This window comes from Felis catus, chromosome A1 (assembly GCF_018350175.1).
Source record: "Felis catus isolate Fca126 chromosome A1, F.catus_Fca126_mat1.0, whole genome shotgun sequence".
Lineage (NCBI taxonomy): Eukaryota > Metazoa > Chordata > Mammalia > Carnivora > Felidae > Felis > Felis catus.
Window position 1 is genome coordinate 100,231,814 of NC_058368.1, and position 19,724 is coordinate 100,251,537.

General features: G+C 42.7%; 1 protein-coding gene and 1 long non-coding RNA gene across 4 annotated transcripts in view; one reads left to right on the forward strand and one right to left on the reverse strand.

Moving 5' to 3' along the window:
- Positions 1-19,724, forward strand: part of LOC105260510 (zinc finger protein 474) — a 93,587-nt gene that overhangs the window by 56,509 nt on the left and 17,354 nt on the right. The window lies entirely within an intron of this gene.
- LOC109499978 lies at positions 2,068-5,918 on the reverse strand. The gene is made up of 2 exons (XR_002157601.3): positions 5,658-5,918; positions 2,068-3,184 (listed from the first exon to the last, which is right to left on the reverse strand). It is a non-coding gene; the product is annotated as an uncharacterized LOC109499978 (long non-coding RNA).

Genomic DNA, 19,724 nt, shown 5'->3' on the forward strand with positions numbered 1-19,724 from the left:
AGATGTTATGGGACATAATCCATTTCCCATAAAGATCACTGCTTTGTGCACTGTTCGATTTCAGGATTTCATCTGCCTGTGACAGCCGACTTTTGGCTACGACACGACACAGGCCCGTTCTTTTCACAATTCAGATGTGTGTTTCTCTTCTTCTCTTGTCAATCAAAGCCGTTTTCCTCTAGAATCCTTGAGCCGACTTCAGATCAGAATCCGCGATCTTGCCTGAGGCTCTCAGGGGGCTCAATCTCGTAGTGAATTCAGGTGAGGAAAAATCTTTTCAGAACCTTGATCGTAGTGCTGGGAAAACCATTCGTTCCAGTTGGGCAACAGTGACCGTTTCTCTGGCAGAGTGAATTACCCTGTGCTCGGAATGTTCCTTCAACATAGACTGGCTCAGTTCTCTTATGACACAGGGGTTCCTGTTACCCTTCAATCAAATCTAAACGCAAATAAAGGCCGCTGAGACGAGTTCCTCTCCAAGACTTCCATGGGCAGTTTGCTTTAGCCCCGCCTCGCCCACGAAACCACAGTGTGGGCTGGAATTGTCCATTGTCTCTTCCAGAAGACAGGCCTGAATTTACCCTTTCTGATCTCACAGGCAAGCTGGGAAGGAGACTAAGCAGGATGTAAGAGAAATAAAACCCTGATGGGGATTTTTATTTCAAAGGTGGAACTGACCTGGGGTTGCTGCATCCACAGTTTACGTGGTACCGTGAGCAGGATAACACTTTCTTTCTTTCCTCCAAAAACAGGGGAAAGCCTGCATGAGCAGTATCTACTTTAGCAGGACTTTCAAAGTGGTGAGAAGCCTGGATGAAATTTGGATGCATAAGATGGAAACAGATCAATTATCGGTTTGAATGTTAGTATTGGCATTTAATCTACTGAATTTTAGTCTATTTAGTAAGTCTATTGTCTCTCTTAGCAAGCACTTTCCTAAGCGATGCTGAGGGGTACAGTAATAGAGCTCATTGTTGATCCTTACTTTCATATGAATGAATAAATTTTAATGCTTGCATTTAATATTTGGAAAAAATGTTGCCCTTTTCTAGAAGCTGATAGTATTTCGTTCTTCAACTGCAGGCCTTTTCTGGCTAATGGGAACACAGATCGGCAGTTTATTAAATGTAACTGCAAACCAAAATGAAGCCTTTGTCTCATTACCTTTTATTAGGTAGATAATGCTTGGAGTTATTTTCTTAGAATTCTGCTCATAGGATGTGAAAATCCTATACCATATTACAAAGTAGGCATGTTTTTCTTTAGGAAATCATCTATTTCTATAAATCATTCTCTCTGTAGTGTTAAGCTACCTTTGGCATCAGAGATGCTTAGATTTGAGCTAAAAATCCCATCAGACCCATCTCTAGCATCTGGTGCTGCCATCTGGTGTTTTCTTTTAAAGTACAGTGTCTATGCTGTGAAAAATGCTATTCTTTTTGTGTTACCTCCACATACATTTGAGAAAGTGCTCTTAGAATACAAACCCCAGTTATTGAGCACTACAATTATATATGTGATTTAAATATCATAAGTACTGTTCCATGACTAACTATCCCATTCTCTAAAGGCAAGACTCTCAGTGGGAATGTCATAATCAGAAAGACTCAGAAGGACAGGACACATGTTCTCAAAGGATTGTGCACATTTGTATCTTTTGGGTTTGGAGTTTATAAGAAGGCATGGAAGAAAGGAAACCAACTTTTTATTGAGTACCTTGATGATCAGTACTATATATTCATGATCGGAGCTTAATATTCCACAATATAACCATAAGACAGATACTATTTTCTGACTTCTATCTGGGGAGACTGAAGTTAAACAACCTGACCAAAGTTACACAGTGGGTTTGGTAGTGGGTGTCAGAGCCAGATCTAATTACGAAGACCCTATCTTTTCAAGTCTAAGAGGCGTGGAATGTGTGGGATACAACTTGGGTGTGGCTACCCTGCCAGGCTAGGACTGCTGAGTAAGACAAAGTGGACAGAAGTGTGTTCATTCAGCAAATATATATAGTTAGGCATTGGAATAAGTATTAAATATCTAGTCATAAAAAAGACACAGTTCTTGATCTCATGGAGTTTTTATTCTTACAGAGGAAGTAATAGGAAATAAATATAAATAAATATACAGCTGCAAATTGTGATATACCAGTGAATAATGACAGGAGGTGGACATTCAGAATCTCGGTTAGAGGAAACCTCAGGGAGGAAGCGACATTTCAGCTGAGACATGACCTGTAAGAAAGAATTGGCCAGGAAGAAAGATGTGAGGAGAAGGGAGTAATAAGAGGAGGAGACATTCTGGCTGAAGGTAGTGTGGTCAGAGCTCAATGAGGGGGGTGACAGGGACACAAGATGAGGCTGTAGAAACACCATAGTCCCTGCAGCTATCCAGGAGACATGGGTCATCAGTTGTGTGGCTCTTGCAGGGATCCAGCTGAGAGCAGATGAAAACTTGGCCAAGGCATTTGGTAGCAAAGACAGAGATAAGGTATATGCACAGAATTTGGTGGTAGTTGGGATGTGGAGGTCTGAGGAGGGGTCAAGCACGGCTCCCAAACTTCTAGCTTGGGCAAGTGCTCTGGTGCCATTTTCTAATATGGGAAGACTTGAGACAGGGTAGGCTCTTGGAAGTTAACACCAATGGTTCTTTTCTGGACACGGCAAATTCAAAGTGCTTGTGACATATCTAAGTGGGTAAGTCAGACTGAATATAGAAGTCAGGATCTCAAAAGAGAAGGTTGGACTGGGATATATATTTGTGCATTTTTAATGTATATTTAAGGTCATAGGAATGAACAGAGGGTTGGGAAAGGAGATGCCAGGCCGAGCCCTGAGGCATTAAATCATTGAGGCACTAAAGGAAAAGGAACTGGAGAATGAGAGGCTGGAGACACTACAGAAAATGTCACGAACAAGCGTGTGGAAAGCAGGGCGGGATGCTGAAAGGTGGAGCAGGATGAGGGCCAAAAAATAACTATTCGATTTGGCAGTGTGGACTGAGTCTTATAGCCTTGGAAAGAACATATCCGGAGTAGTGGTGAGGATTCCAGAGTGTGTGAATGATGAAGATCATGTCTGGTGTTTCTCCTGTGACCATCTCCACCATAGACATCACTGTCCCAAAGCATTTCGCCGCAAACGTTTTCACCACATAACTAATTGGCTGTACGGCAATTTGGCTGTAAAAGATAAAATAACTGGTTGACAGTTTGGTTTCATTTCTCCATTGACAAAGTTCCAAATTTTATATTACATAAATCTTAGCTAGTCCCCATAAAGCTCTATACACTGACGAATAGATGTTGTCTTAGAATAGGGAAAAACAACACCATATGTAGACTTGAAAGAAAATAGGCTGATAAAACTTACTTGAAGGGGGAAAAAAGAGAGTGTGAAGGCGGATTGCATACTATACTATACTATACCACACGAGAAAATGATAACAGTGACATTGGTAACAAAGCCCACTAACAAATGAATTACAGCATTAGCATTTCTTACACATTTCCCATAGAACTTTGGAACATCTATCAACAGACATGTGACAATATGCCAAGAATGAACAGAGTAGAAGGCTTTCACAATGCAGTGCAAAGCTCACTTTCAAATATGCATTCTAGTATTTGGAAAACTGATACGTCTCTTTTTTCTAAGTTTATTTAGTTTATTTATTTTGAGAGAGAGAGAGCACGAGTGAGGGAGGAGCAGAGGGAGAGGAAGAGAGAGACAGAATCCCAAGATGTAGGGCTCGAACTCACCAACTGTGAGATCATGATCTAAGCTGACATCAAGAGTCAGATGTTTAACAGACTGAGGCAACCAGGGGCCCCAAACTGTTACCTCTCTTAATGAAGGAAGAAATTAATAATTTAATTATGTTTTTATGTTTCCTCATGCCCTTTTTACTGTCCATCTTGTATTTTTTGTTATTTTATCTTTTAAGGTGAGATTGCCTAGTGGCCAGTTAGCCATGTAGCAAACATGCTTGCCAAAGGTGTTGAAGGCAAAACCACCTAGAACCAGTAACAGCAGGATGTGTGTTGAGAAGTTTGGCTCTGAAGACCAGGAGAGAAATAATGCATGGAGTAGAAATAGAGATGTTGGGCTAAGAGAGTTTTCCTTAAAGATGAAAGTGTCCAGACCATATTTGAATGTTTAGGATTATGATCCCATGGAGGGAGGGAGGCTGAAGAAACAGGAGAGGGGACAGGGACGAGTGGGAAGCCTGGAGGAGAAACCCACAGCAGTGGGTGGGATCCCAGTGCCCACTGGGAGGGCAGGGTTTCAGGAGGAGGCACGTGTGAATATCCGAAGGAGGTTGAATGTGGATAAAGCAAGTGTGTAGACTGCTGGTGGAAAACTGAGGTAACTACAGTCTGTTCACTTATATCTCATACTTTTTTTTTTTTTTTACGAAGTACCAGCCAAGCTAATCAAGTCTATCAGATAGGAAAGTGAGGCATAGGAAGAAAAAGGTTAATTTGAAGAGTCTGCTTAGTCCTTTGTCTCTTCATGCCTTGAGCTAGACTGAGTTTCTAAAATCAAGACTAAGGCTCCTGGAGGGGCACCTGGGTGGCTCATTCAGTAGAGCATCTATCTTTGGCTCAGGTCATGATCTCAAAGTCTGTGAGTTCGAGCCCCACGTGGAGCTCTGTGCTGACAGCTCAGAGCCCACTGCTTTGTATTCTGTGTCTCCCCCTCTCCCTGCCCCTCCCCTGTTCATGCTCTGTCTGTCTCTCTCTCTCAAAAGTAAATCAACTTAAATTTTTTTTAAAAAAAAAGACTAAGGCTCCTGGCACCATTTGCCTCTATGATTCCCAAACACAAGAATGACTTGGAAGTCTTGACAGGCAGTAGATAAAACATTCAGTGGGATCCTTCTGGGGATTAGTACCCTTATGAGCCTTTCCAGCGGCCCTAGTTCACCTCCTCAGCTGTACTGATGTCACCAAATCCAGTGTTGACCTCACAAACTGCCCCCTGATGATGTTCACAGCTGGACTACTGATGTCCAACCCCCCATGTGCCATTTCTTCATCTTTTCTTGGTGCCAACCATGCCTGCATATCGGAGAACCACTCTAGGATCCCATGGCTCTCAGGTGTACAAAGCGCAACTGTAAGGTAACCAGACCAGTCTTCTTCTGCCCTCTTGGTTCTAGAAACCAGGCCTCTTGAATCTTTGTGTGTGTATACTGCATGGGTGGACTATGTGTGTATTGAGTGGGGGGGTGAGGTGAAAGTGACAAATTTTTAAGCCACAGCATCACGGGTAAAATTGATGTATCACTTCCTAATACAAAAATGTGAAGAGCCATGCTCATCTGTACAAATTACAGGCTAACATAACAATTTTTTAAGATAAGCTTCAAATTACAATTATATATGTGATGGGAGAGACCACGACAGAGCTACCTCTCCTGCAGCCCAAAGACCAAAACAAAATTAGATAGTCACTGCATTTGGTGTCCCGGTATGTGGCTTTCTGCTCCTCTAGAAACAAAAATATTAACTGTAAAGTCTGTGAGAGGAGACTATCACACATGAGAAATTCTAATGTTACGTAGGCCTAAAAATGAACAAAGCTACAACATGCCACAGTCCAAAAGAATTAATCCAACTTAAATAATTTTGTACATCTTCATATGCTTACTTCTACCTCTTGCTCCCATCTCTCTGCTTCCAGCTCCAAACAGACACCCATAGTTTCTAGTCGTAAATACTTTGTAAGTCTCTGCGTAATGACAGGATGGATGTACGTAGTGCTTAGAAATCCAAATTCTAAGCTCAACAACTAGGATCTTTCCCAAGATTCTTAGAACTTCACTCAGGCAGTCCAATACAACCTGGAAGAAGTCATTATTGAAACAGAGGCGATTGTCCTGTGAACAGAATCTTACTGCTAAGCGTCATATGGTTGAGACTTCTGAATAGGTGGAGTTTCAAGAGGGTCTGACTTAGGACTCTCTCTCTCTTTTTTTTTTAATGTTTATTTATTTTTTGAGGGGGAGAAAGAGAGACAGCATGTGAGTGGGGGAGGGACAGAGAGAGAGGGAGATGCAGAATCTGAAGCAGGCTTCAGGCTCTGAGATGTCAGCACAGAACCTGAGGTGGGGCTAGAATTCATGCACTATGAGATCATGACCTGAGCCAAAGTCAGACGCTTAACTGACTGAGCCACCCAGGTGCACCATAGGACTCTATCTCTTGCTTTCCCTTTATATTTTGTAATTCACCTCCTGCTTATGTTCATTTCTCTTTCAAATTTTTACCTCTATGAGGTTGTCTTACATGAAGAAATGTCCTACGAATTGAGGAAGGGCCTAATACACCCAGGAATTCAATAAGTTTCCCATATTTCAATACATCAATATTCTAATGTTCTTCTTTGGCCCTCCCTCAGAGCTGGGGGCCCTTTAGCATATAAGCTGAAGACCAATCAGGCATTGGAAAAAACCCCACTTCTGAATACCAGGTCAAATAGTATCTATGCTTGGCTTCTTTTTCTCTCTAACTGTAAATGCTGGAAAAACTGAGTGGCTTTCTTAGTTTGTGGGATTTTCCTGTCTTGCCCCCATTGCTCCCTTCAAGCTTCATTTTCCCTATGACCTGAAAGCCATCTGACCACAAGGGTCAGGCCTCGTGCCAAAATGAGAAGCACAAGCACCAAACACCAGGGACATCCTCCATCCATTTTCTTCAAGGAAAGTCATTCTTTTTTTAATGTTTATTTATTATTTATTTTGAGAGAGAGAGAGTGGGGGATGGGCAGAGAGAGAGGGGGAGAGAGAGAATCCCAAGCAGGCTCTGTGCTATCAGGGCAGAGCCTGACGTAGGACTCAATCTCCCGAACCATGAGATCATGACCTGAGCTGAAATCAAGAGTTGGACACTTAACCTACTGAGATACCCAGGCGCCCCTTCCAGGAAAATCATTCTTAACAAGAATTTGGCAAGATACTTGATCATACACCTCACCTTCTAACCTTCTAAAGAATCAGGGAGAAAAGCAGTTTTATCTCAAATGTGGGAATTAAAAAAAAAAAAACCAAAACCTTCTACCAAGAAACTGTATTCCTTTCAGGAGCAGAGATTCCTGAAATGTGGAATTTGTTCTTTGACTTACATTTGTAACTAAAATTCCAAGCATATATTCAAAATACCAGTAGTTTTTTTGTATTTTTTAATGTTTTTTGAGAGAGAGAGAGAGAGAGAGAGAGAGAGCAAGTGGGGGAGGGGCAGAGAGAGAGGGAAACACAGAATAAGAAGCAGGCTCCAGACTCTGAGCTGTCAGCACAAAGCCCAATGTGGGGCTCGAACTCATGAACGTTGAGATCATAACCTGAGCTGAAATGGGACACTTAATTGACTGAGCCACCAGGCACCCCAACAGTGGGTTGTTATTTAAAAATCAGGTACACGAAGATATTTGAATATTAACAGCATTTCCAAATGATTGGCCAAGGCTTTCTTATCGTTCCGAGGAGCAAAACAAAACTCCAAATCATGAGTAACAGACTCTAATAGTTGGCCAATACACAGGCTGGATTGGAAAATTCCTTAACGTGGCATCCAGTAATTTCCAAAAACAATTCAATTTCAAACAACGATCCTTCCAGATGTGACATTTGGGTAGACTTGTTTGAAAACACCAGAAGTAAATGTGAAATACCAGTGGTTTCTAGACAATCAAACTATGATTGTTGAGGTTTGAGATTGAGCTACGCAGTTACTCCTATGTATGAAAATGCTATTTATACTTCGTCTGCATGTGTATGACGTGCCTGGGGGGAATGGAAACTTAATTATACACATCCAGACTAGTCAAGCTTGTTGAAATTATACTTTAAATGACCACAGGCAAAATTCTGACTTTGGGAAACGAGTCTCTGGTGACCTGGTCTCATATTCTGATCTTGTTTTCCTTTTTAGCACCTTGTGCACCCTCCTGCCTAGTCGCTAGTTAACCACCACCCCCCCCCCCCACCGCCTCTTGATATTGTTGGAAGAGGGTTGGGAGATTCTGATAAGATCCTTCCCAGGAAAATCTCCTCCAGGGGACTGTTTGCATTTTGAAATAGGATTTGCTGGGAAGGCACTGTTCATCCCAAGGGAATGAACATTTGAGGTAGTCAAGAGAACAGACCGAGGAATTTTGCTGGTTTCTCTCAAATCTTACCCAATGACTGACTCTGTGGACATTCTCCATGTCCATTGACCATTGGTGTCCTCTGACCATTGGTGTCCTCACCTCCACCGTGTTTCTAGAAGCAGCTGGAATCACATCTGGAATCAGATGATAGGTGAGCAAGAAAATCACAAATCTTTGAGCACATTACTAAACTTCCTCAGCCTTAGTCCCTCCTCTGTGAGGGGTTAAAATGAAAGATCTTTTGCCAAGGACCTGCGATGGTGTCTAACAAATCATTCCCAGTCAGTTCCTTCCTGCCCCTACATAGTGGCCGTGGCGGAAGACCTACTGTCTCAGTGAAAACAAGCTTTACTACTTGCCTAAATGCTCTGCGCCTCAGTTTCCTGGTTTGCAAAATAAGGGCACTGAGTCTTGCCCAGAGGATTATAATGAGAATTCTTGCCCGTTAAAGCATGTTAAGTGGTTAGTACAAATCTTGGCGCTTAAAAGTGCTGGGTAATTATTAGCTGCTACTTGGTCAGATATTTCCGATACTGGAATATTCACAGAGATTTCTCTTTTGTTTAATGTTTGTTCGTTTGTTTTTTGGCTGTTTGTGTATTTTTGAGAGAGAGACAAACAGACAGAGCATGAGTAGGGGAGGGTCAGAGAGAGAGCGAGGGAGACACAGAATCTGAAGTAGACTCCAGGCTCTGAGCTGTCAGCAGAGAGCCCAGTGTGGGGCTTGGACTCCTTAACTGTGAGATCATGACCTGACATGACCTGAGTCAAATTCAGGCCCTCAACCAACTGAGCCACCCAGGTGCCCCTGGGATCCTCACAAGGATTTCTAAAAGAGATTTTCTTCTTTTCTCCTCAAGTACAGAGGAGAAAAGCTCTCCCTCTTATTTTCCCATCCAAACTTTCTGCCTTCTGTGATATGCCTTGTGCACTTACCACAGACATTTCAATTATTTGGCCCTAGTGGAAGGAATCAGGAGTGTGGAAAATTTAAAACAGCAGCAAAGCCCCGACTTCTTTATGTTGACTTTTGTCATGCAGAGAGAGGGACACCGTCAGTGGAATGATAGCCATCCAAAGAGCTGCACAGTCCCTCAGACCCTTGTTTTGACAGCCAGCCATCAGGAGTGGGCCCCCAGCACAGTTACTGTGCCCACGGTTACCGTGCAGCCTTGGACACCAGCCTCACCTCTTAAAATAGGAGCTTCTTAAGACCTGACAGCGTACTTCAAGACTCCCGTCACCAAGTTCCATTGTATTTGACTCAGCGCTTATATTCAAAGAAAGCAGGGAATTTTGAGTATGACCATCTGTTCATTGTCACTGTACCCCCTTTTTCTAAAACACCTCTACGATACCTGGCGAGTTTTTATTTTTCTTTTAATGTTTACTTATTTTTGAGCGAGAGCAAGTGGGGAAAGGGCTGATGCGCGGCTCGTACTCACAAACTGTGAGATCATGACCTGAGGTGAAACCAGGAGTCAGATTCTCGACCGACTGGGCCACCCGGGCGCCCCCTGACAAGTTTTTAATTCCACAGTCTGAGATTCACTCCTCTGACTCAAAGCACTGACTCTGCAGGACATCCCAGCTAAAAGGCAAACGTTTTCTAGATTGTTCACAAACCCTCTTCAGCCCCTGGCACATTAATGTCACTTAGCCACCAGTGCAGCTGATTTCTTAGAAATGAGATATAAGGCAAATACCTCTTACTGGGGAGAGTGTGCAGGAAATAGCTCCTCAGAGCCATAAGCTCTGGTGCTTTCAGGGATGGCCAGGCTGCCTTTAGGGCAATGGGGAGCGGTAGAGTCTGTGGCATTACGTACACAAAGTCCCACCTAAAGATGTCACATTTAAAACTTTTGAGAACATTGTGCTGGTCAGGTAGAACATGCCTGTCTATTGGGTGGCGTGGTCATTGGTCCAACAGTTTACAGTCGGAGATCCCAAGTATGAGGCAGCAGGGAGGTAGTTCTGGGGGCAGTCTGGGTGAGATGCTATAATGGGGACAGACTGAGTCGTGAAAGACCCATGAAGGGCCTCACATAGTTGTGTGACAGTTGTGTGCGTGGACCCCTGGCACCCACACTCCATGCCTGAGCACAGGGTAACTCACCCCAGCCACCAACATCTATTTGGGTCACCTGTGGGAATCCCCAGAACAATGAGGCCATTCGTGTGGGTCAAACATCCAGGAACCAATCCATCCAAGAATTTTACAGGGCCACAAAAAGCTCAGGATCCTAGAGAGATTCCCCAACCTGGAGTGTAGTTTTCAGAACTTACAGTTTGAGTTTAAATATATCAGTGGGTGGAGAGGTTAAGAAGTGCTTCCTCCACTCAGTGGGTACCTTCGTCACCCTGTCCCTGCGTCTTGACTAACCCCACACGGTGTGGGCTCTGTGCGTGCCACATAGGGATCTGTCCACCTGACCTACTTTACCAGAGAAAGAGCTTTGGAAAAAGTGAAAAAAACATTTCCCAAATAAAGGTGGGGAGTTAAGTATGATCATCCCAACTCATCCCAAGTTCTGTACCTAGCATGGTGCCTGGCACATGGCCTGTAACCGGAAGATTCTTCCTGAGCAACAACATCTGGGCTACACTGAATCACCTCCTGACAGGCAGCCCATTCCTCCAGATGCATTTCCACTTAGGGTAGGTCTCAACCTTCCAGAAGCCCAAGCTGTGCTTTTAGTAGGTGTGGCTACGTTCTTCCCGCTCACAATGCAACTTCAGTATCAATATATTTTTTTTTAATTTTTTAATGTTTATATTTGAGAGAGAGAGAGAGAGAGCAAGCAGGGGAGGGGCAGAGAGAGAGGGAGACACAGAATCCGAAGCAGGCTCCAGGCTCTGAGCTGTCAGTACGTGGAGCCCAGTGTGGGGCTCAAACTCAAAAGCCGTGAGATCATGACTTGAGCCGAAGTCGGACACTTAACCGACTGCGCCACCCTGGTGCCAGTATCAACATTTAGAACCTTATTGCTTTACTGGGTTTGTGAAGTTGGAAACAATCTGATTCAATGCAGATACTCACAGACTGGCCATACTGTGCTCGTTACCAGTCACACTCTGAGACATACAGTATGCATCAACACATTGTTGATCTATATGTGGGACCTGAGAAAGGCCCAAGGCCAAGTCCTGAGATGGGAAGGATTATCATGTGTATCCCTCTCATGGCCATCACTTTTTAATTTTGCATCTTTACAAAAATCATTAGAGATTAATGATCACAACTAGATGGGTTGAAAGCATCTTAAGCTCGGGCACCTTTTTCTTTTCTTTTCTTTTTTTTAATATGAAATTTATTGTCAAATTGGTTTCCATACAACACCCAGTGCTCATCCCGGGGCGGGGGGCACCTTTTTCTACTGTACTCATCAAAGTCATGGTTTAGACCAACAGGGATGGTTTCTTTTTTCAAGATGTTCTCACCCCTGGCTTCCTTGATTCCTTTCTGACTCGACTCGGGTTAATGGAAGTCCCCAAATGAGCCCAAGATACATGGCTGTTTTGATGTGGGGATGTTATGATGCACCCTTAAAAAAAAAGGACAATTACACTTTCTGTATTTTTGGTTTCATTTCCAAGTAGTGTGTGAAGCATGTCACTTGGAGGAAAAAGGCAGGCATTTCATTTACATACATATTTGGTAATAAAAAGACATCTTTTACATTTTGATATTGTTGCTTTGACACAGCCCCAATGAAATGACCTTCTCAAAAGGAATAGGCCAACTGCTTCCATGACAGCAGATAAACCCAGCAAACTGCTGCTTCCCAGTGCGCAAATGTGGGAGGCTGCTTCTGCTCGCTGGTAGCAGATCACTAATTGTACTTGTGACCCTTCTAGAACCAAAGGTCTCAGCACACTCTCTCTCTCTTTCCTCTTGAGGGGAATGAGCTTAAAGAAGATAACGGTTGGTTGGAGGGGAGGCAAAGACAAAGCCAAGGAAAATGTAAAGGAATGAGATAGTGTGAGGCAAAGGGAACCTTTCGATATCCCTGACATCAACTGAGGCAAGTGACTGACCTCATCTGTGTCTTTTGTGCACAGGTTCTCACACACACACACACACACACACACACACACACACACTCACATACTAAAGGACTTTGAAGTTCCTCTCGCCGAAAGATGAGAAACTGGTGTCAGTAATGTTTCAAACAGACCAGATGCCATGCACATGGGCACAGAGGGATAGCCTTGGCTTTCAAACTATTCATCTCTGCCCCAGGGCTAGGGCCTGGCAATCTAGACTTGGACTTCTCTGGATGAAATTGTATGTGAATGGGGTTGCCACCTGGTGCATTGTCTCTGGCAAAAAAAAAATTTTGATGTCCTGGAAAAAAAAAAAAACAAAAAACCTCAGTGAAACAGTTTGTAATTCTCTCCAGTCCCTTTTTCTTTTTCCCGTTTTCTTCAATGGTGTTTATTTTTTTCTTTTTTCAGGAATTTCTCAGGAGACAAATTAAAGGGTTTAGAATCTAGATGACTTAACAATAGTCCCTAGTGCCTGGCATAAGTCACTGTAAAATCTATTATTTGATTCTGCAATTTCCTCTGACAATGTGTACTGCTGACTTGGAACCGACTGCATGCCATGAGCTCGGCAATGCAAAATACTCGCCTAAACTAGGTCTGTGTGAGAGGTTTTTAACCGGCTATGCTGAGGAATGACAGACAAACAAGAAACTGCATTCATTAAATATGTGAGATTCAGTGAGTTTTCACAGTTTTATATACCTGTTACATCACCACCATAATCGAGATAAAGGAAGAAGATCTTTGGGGTGCCTGGGTGGCTCAGTCAGTTGAACATCTGACTCCTGATTTCAGCCCAGGTCATGATCTTGCTGTTTGTGGGTTTGAGCCCCGCATCGGGCTCTGTGCTGACGGTGTGGAGCCTGCTTGGGATCTTCTCTCTTCTTCTCCCTCTGGCCGCTGCCCCTCTGCTAGCTCATGCTTTCTCTCTCTCTCAAAAATAAATAAATAAACTTAAAAACAGATACAGAACCCCCACAGATTCCATATACCCCTTATTCTTCCTTCCCCCTCCAGGCAACCCCTGATTTGATTTTTAAGCCCTACAGCCTAGTGAGGATTTTCTACCACTGGAAGCAGGCAGTAATGGACTCTTTTGTGTTTGGCTTCGTTCAGCATAATGATTCTGTGTGTTATCCATGTTGGCACAAGCAGTGGTAGTACTTTTTTTTTTTTTTAGAGTTTTTTTTATTTTTGAGAGAGAAAGAAAGAGAGTATGACTGGGGGTGGGGCAGAGAGAGAGGGAGACACAGAATCCAAAGCACGCTCCAGGCTCTGAGCTGTGAGCACAGAGCCTAACAGGGGGCTCGAACTCACAAACCATGAGATCATGACCTGAGCCGAAGTCAGATGTCTAAGTGCAGTCAAATGCTCTACCACTGAACTACACCCCCTCAGATGCCTAACTGACTGACTCACCCATATGCCCACTTTTTTTTTTTTTTTTTTTTTTTTTTTTTTTTTTTTTTGCTGAGTAATAGTCCGTTGAATGGCAGTATTATGCTTTATCTATTCATGGGTGTTTCCAGGTGCGTTACTGTTTTTATTATCACTGAAGAGTCCTGTCTCCTTTAGTGCAAGCAGAACCAGTTTGTATTTCTTCCACAAGAAAGAGATCAAGATGTTTTAATATAGGAAAATTATGAAGTGTCCCATCTGGCCCATTCCTGGATCTGATTCTGTCTCCAAGGTATAAGGTCCTTACCCCACACTCAGGTCTCAATCTGATCAAGACATGTCTCATTACTTTTTTCATCGCCCTCTCTCTGCCTGATGCCCCTCACAACCCAGTGCCTTAACTGTGGCTGATACAGTTCTGCGGGCAGAGAAGGTACTGGCTGCCAGTATCACTACCCTGCTGGCATATCACTACCCAGCATCTGAGGCACGGCCAGCTTCTAATGACAGGAAGTCTGGGGTCAGGGCCAAGGTGGGAAGGTGTCAACACACTTTGAAGAGCCAACCGTTGCGTTCTCAAGGACTGCCCACCTGTATTGAACAGACTGCTCCTCGCATAGTTTCTCTAACCAGTCTTTGTGATCGACTTCAACGCATTCCTCTCAACTTACTACAGTAATATTGAACACTTGAATAGGTCATATTCCTTTCTACCTGTTCCACAGCCCATTTGACTGACTTTTGGTCAAAATTCTTCCTTGCCTCCCTACAGCAGGCCGCTGTGGGTCTCTGTTTATCACGGTACTTACAAATTTTGCCTTTGAATTGAACGAGTACTTGCTATGTTGTTCTCCATTACTAAGGAAAGCTAAGGCTTGGCATGCCCAATGACCTCCAGCATGGGGAAGATGCTGTCCTCAGTTTAAAGAGTTATTGCTGGAAGAAGCAGATAAACAAAGTCATGGAGGTAGCAAAGTTGAGGATTGTGGGCTCTGGCTTGGGGACTGGGGCCGAGTTTGGTGGGGCTAGGGACCTGTTTCACGGGGCTAAGGTTGGCATGAATGAGGTCAGCATTCAGTGTCTGGCCTTTATTCTGTACCATGGAGAACCACAGAAATTCCTGATACCACATCAGACAGGCTAAGTCTGCATAAAACATACATAGTCAAGTGCAGAGAACAGAGGGAGCAGGTGGGAGGCCAAAAATTTTAAGTTGATTTCCTAGTCCAGTCACAAATGGGCAACACAGGACCCAGGGGATGGTTCGCTCCATTTGTCCCCCAAATTATCTCTTTCGCTGACGCTTCTCAGCATAAGATGGCTAATACCGTATGGTCCTATTTAGTTCTTTCTGAATTCGTATTTTGGCTACGAATTCAGCCTGAATTACATTAAAATATCTGGAAAATATAGTTAGATTACCTTAAAATGGAAATAAATTCATGCTAAATCTTGGCTTCAGAATTTTTTTCCAGGCCTTTTTTATTTTTATTTTTTTACCATTTTTTAAAATAATGGAGCAGAAGTCAAGGGCTTCAGTTAAGTTGCATCATATAAGCATGTAACTGATATACGTTCAGCTACAAACAGTTGACAAAATAAAATGGTATTCTTGGAATAATGCAACTAAAGATACTGTAAATATTTTCATTTTGTGTTATACTTTCATTTTATACTTTGCAAAACTGTATTCATTTGTAACATTAGTTCTAGTTCCAATTACTAATTGGTTACAATCCGAGACTGTATTCTATACACAGCCTTGATTCTCATTTTTTATCGGTTACTTAAGGAATTTTCAGAAAGTAATTTGAGCTCCACTTGATTTTTCCTTTTAGGACTGATTTTATTACCTAATCCCAATTTAAGCTTTGACCCTGGAGTTGACATTCTTTTTATTATTTTATTATTCTTATAAAAATGACACAAGTGCATTATAAAAACTCAAGCCATTAGGAAAGTATAAAGATTGGCATAAAAATTAACCCAAGCCCCTTTGTGCTTGACCTAAGTGACTATCATTCCAGACACCCTTCTCTGTGCACAGCATATATAAATAAATACGGATGCAGATGTTTTCATAGGACTAAGATCGTCACATCCAAGTTATTCATACAGATATTATAAAGGCAAAAACAAATACTGTAGTTGATTTTACTTGAATTTGACAAAAGAAAACAAAGGGAAAGTGATGGCATTGTTGAACTTTAGAAAAGGATTTCTTCACTAAAGAATATTCATTTTTAAAGAATCCGTTACAGTCACAAAACCAAGATAAGTTATCAGAAGATTTGAAAACAAGTCAGCTCCACGTCCTAATTTTATACTATTTTACGTGACTGTTTGCCACGACAGTAAAGAATTGAGCATCACTGACATCTTTGCCCCTCTCCTTCTGTTGACAAGTTTTGGTAAAGTATTTTCATATGTCAAGATATGCTCTTTTTATACTGTCTCAAACCCACAATTAGAGTCATGGTGTCAGTATTTTGGAGCTTTTCTGGTTGTGTCATCTCTTGTTTGCTTATATGTTCTTTTATTTTACTCTTCTTTAAAGTCTACTTATTTTTGAGAGACAGAGTACACGAGCGTGAGTGGGGAAGGAGTAGAGAGAGAGACAGGGGGAGGCAGAGAGAATCCCAAGCAGGCTCCAAGCTGCCAGCACAGAGCCTGACAGGGGACTCAAAGTCATGAACCATGAGATCATGACCTGAGCCAAAATCGAGTCAGACACTCAACCCACTGAGCCACCCAGGCACCCCTTGATTGCTTATATTTTATTAAATAATGTTTTCCAGAAGGTATCAGAAGTAGCGTGATTTTATAATTTGTTAATTAAACGGGGACACCTTAGAGAATACAAGAAGGCCCTATCATTAACACTTAGTCAAAACAGGAGGTATCATACTGACTATTTCAGGTAGAGCAGAGCTTAAGATCACCCTAAAGCCAGAGGGGGCGTATTTCCTAAGTTCTTGCTTCAACTCAGCACTTTTTTGAGGCATTTAAATGGTGCCAAATGGATCCTTACACAAAAGAGCATCTATTTGGGAAAAAAAAAAAAGGTTTGGCTCTGACTGAAGATCCAACAGCTCACTGCCCGGGGTTAATGGGCAGCTTTTAGGGAGTCCAGCATTCATTTAAAATCATATCCATAGGGGCGCCTGGGTGGCGCAGTCGGTTAAGCGTCCGACTTCAGCCAGGTCACGATCTCGCGGTCCGTGAGTTCGAGCCCCGCGTCAGGCTCTGGGCTGATGGCTTGGAGCCTGGAGCCTGTTTCCGATTCTGTGTCTCCCTCTCTCTCTGCCCCTCCCCCGTTCATGCTCTGTCTCTCTCTGTCCCAAAAATAAATAAAAGACGTTGAAAAAAAATTTTAAATCATATCCATAATTCTGTATACCTGTGCATTGTCTGGAAAGAGGACCATAAAAATCAGATATTACTAATTTCTCTTGCCCATCAAATGCTACTAATTTCAATTTCATCACAAATCTCCAAAAAGCTACATTGTTGGCTTGTGTTCCCCTAAATCTCCTAGAAATAATGTCACACAACTGTAATCTCACATTATTACTACTTAGTTTTCATTATGGGATTAATATAAGAAAAGCCCAAATGTAGAGTGTTTCTGATCTTTAGTAAAACTGCTAGTAATAACTTTGGTTTTACTTTTCAGTATCTTTTTCGTTAAGATTCTTGCAATAACACCGTGTTAGGGATAGTTTTCCCCTTACACCAGGTGTTATACCTCCTTCTATAAGCTCCATGGCTTATACACCTACCAGTGAGGGTCACTGGGGTTTCCTCTCAGCCTGAGGTGTCAGGGAGGTCGCTGAGAGCTGTCTGAAGCTACTGAAATCGATATCGTAATCTAGGATCACTGGAACTGTTTCTATTCTTCTTGTATCAATACCTTGCTTAATTCTAAAACACTCTCTTTGTGGTCCTTATTCTGTTTCCATTATTTAAAAGGTGGTATTACTGCTATTTTCATTTCATTTCATTTCATTTCATTTCATTTCATTTCATTTCATTCCAGTATATTTAACATAGAGTGTTACATTAGTTTCAAGTATACAATATAATGATTCAACACTTCCTTACATCACCGGGTGCTTATCACAAGTGCCCTCCTTAGTCCCTATCACCTATTTCCCCCATCCCCCCCCCCACCTCCCCTCTGGTAACTATCAATTTGTTCTCTATAGTTAAGAGTTTATTTCAGGGGTGCCTGGGTGGCTCCGAGGGGTGCCTGGGTGGCTCAGTGGGTTCGGCTCAGGTCATGATCTCGCGGTTTGTGAGTTCGAGCCCCAGGTCGGGCTCTGTGCTGACAGCTCAGAGCCTGGAGCCTGCTTCAGATTCTGTGTCTCCCTCTCTCTCTGCCCCTCCCTGACTCATACTCTGTCTCTCAAAAACAAATAAAAACATTTTTTTTTAAAGGAGTCTGTTTCTTGGCTTGCCTCTCTCTCTCTTTTTCCCTTACTCTTCTGTTTTCTTTCTTAAATTCCACATATGAGTGAAATCATATGGTGTTTGTCTTTCTCTGACTCACTTACTGAGCATTATACTCTCTACCTCTATCCACGTTGTTGCAAATGACAAGATCTTGTTCTGTTTTATGGCTGAATAATATAATATAATATAATATAATATAATATAATATAACATATTATATAATATGCCACATCTTTATCCATTTATCTATTGATGAATGCTTGGACTGCTTCCATAATTTGGCTATTGTAAATTTGGCTATTTCATGCTGCTATAAACGAAGAGGTGAATATATCTCTTTGAATGAGTGTTTTTATTTTTTGGAGGTAAGCACCCGGTAGCGCGATTCCTGGATCATATGGTGGCTCTATTTTTAACTTTTTTGAGGCACCTCCGTACTGTTTTCCACAGTGGCTGCACCAGTTTGCATTCCCACCAACCGTGCAAGAAGGCTCTCCTTTCTCCACATCCTTGCCAACACATGTTGTGACAGCTACTTATTTTAAATTGTAAAAGTGAGTAGATGGATGACCGGTCACTTACACTGACTAGGAGAAAAGTTGTTAAATGTCCACTTTCCTTTGCCTTGCACCCTCCCGGCCTGAAAGATTGAACATGAAGTGTTCCCGACAGAGAAAAGACATTAACAAAAAAGGAGGGGGAAAAAATGCGTGGAAAATCAAATGATAATGCCAATAGTGGCCAGCAAAATGATTGGAAACATATGAAAGTTAGTGGATTCAAGTTAAAAGAAATACACACATCGAAAAGCTTCCCTGAAGTGTTCAAGCACCTCTGTCCACATCCAGCCTTGGGAGACTTTCCCAGGAAAGTAGGAAGCAAAAGCAAAATCGTGATGAGCCCTAATAACCTTCAGGGAGGGGGCATTTAGGTGCCCCCCCCCCCAAAAAAGAGTTCACACCTGAAAGTGCTTATACAGACTCAGAGATGAACTTCTTCAAAAAAATCTTTTACCTCGATGTTAAAAAAGCAACGCCTCACCCCAGAAATATCTGAAATGTTGACAGGAAAAACTGTTGATCTAACCCTTCGCTCTGCGGGAACTTTAGACTTATCGGCTTCCTCTTTGCCTTCCTTTGATTACAGTTTCCTGGAACCCGTGGCCTTGGCAAGATCCCAGGTGTAGACAGCCCTGCGCACAGGGCAAACCTGCCTGCCTGCCTCTGCCTCCTCTCTCTGCTGTGCCCTATCACCTTAGCTCATTAGCCAAGAAGGGCCTTCTGCCCTTTCTGCGGGGGTGGGGGTGGGGGTGGGGGCCCCCGTCTCTGTTTTCCCTCTCCACCTTCCCCACACCCACCTCCATCTCAAAACACCAGAGAAAGAGGTTGAAGAGCGAACCCTGTGGCTGTGAAGGCAAGATAGAGATGGTCCAGCCTTCTTTGCAAGTTTCAGACTGACAATCGTGAAATTAATGAAAAATAAAAGAGGTTCTCTTATCTCCGGTCCGCGCCCCGGGGGATGCATTTTTCTCTTCAGCTGAGAGCAGGCTTAGGAGTAAAATGTTGAAAACCTAAGAACATGGAGTGAACTGCAGGTTCAAATGCAGTTCAACCACAAATATAGCACGTGGAGCAAGCTTTGGAAAATATAATATAGAACATCTTA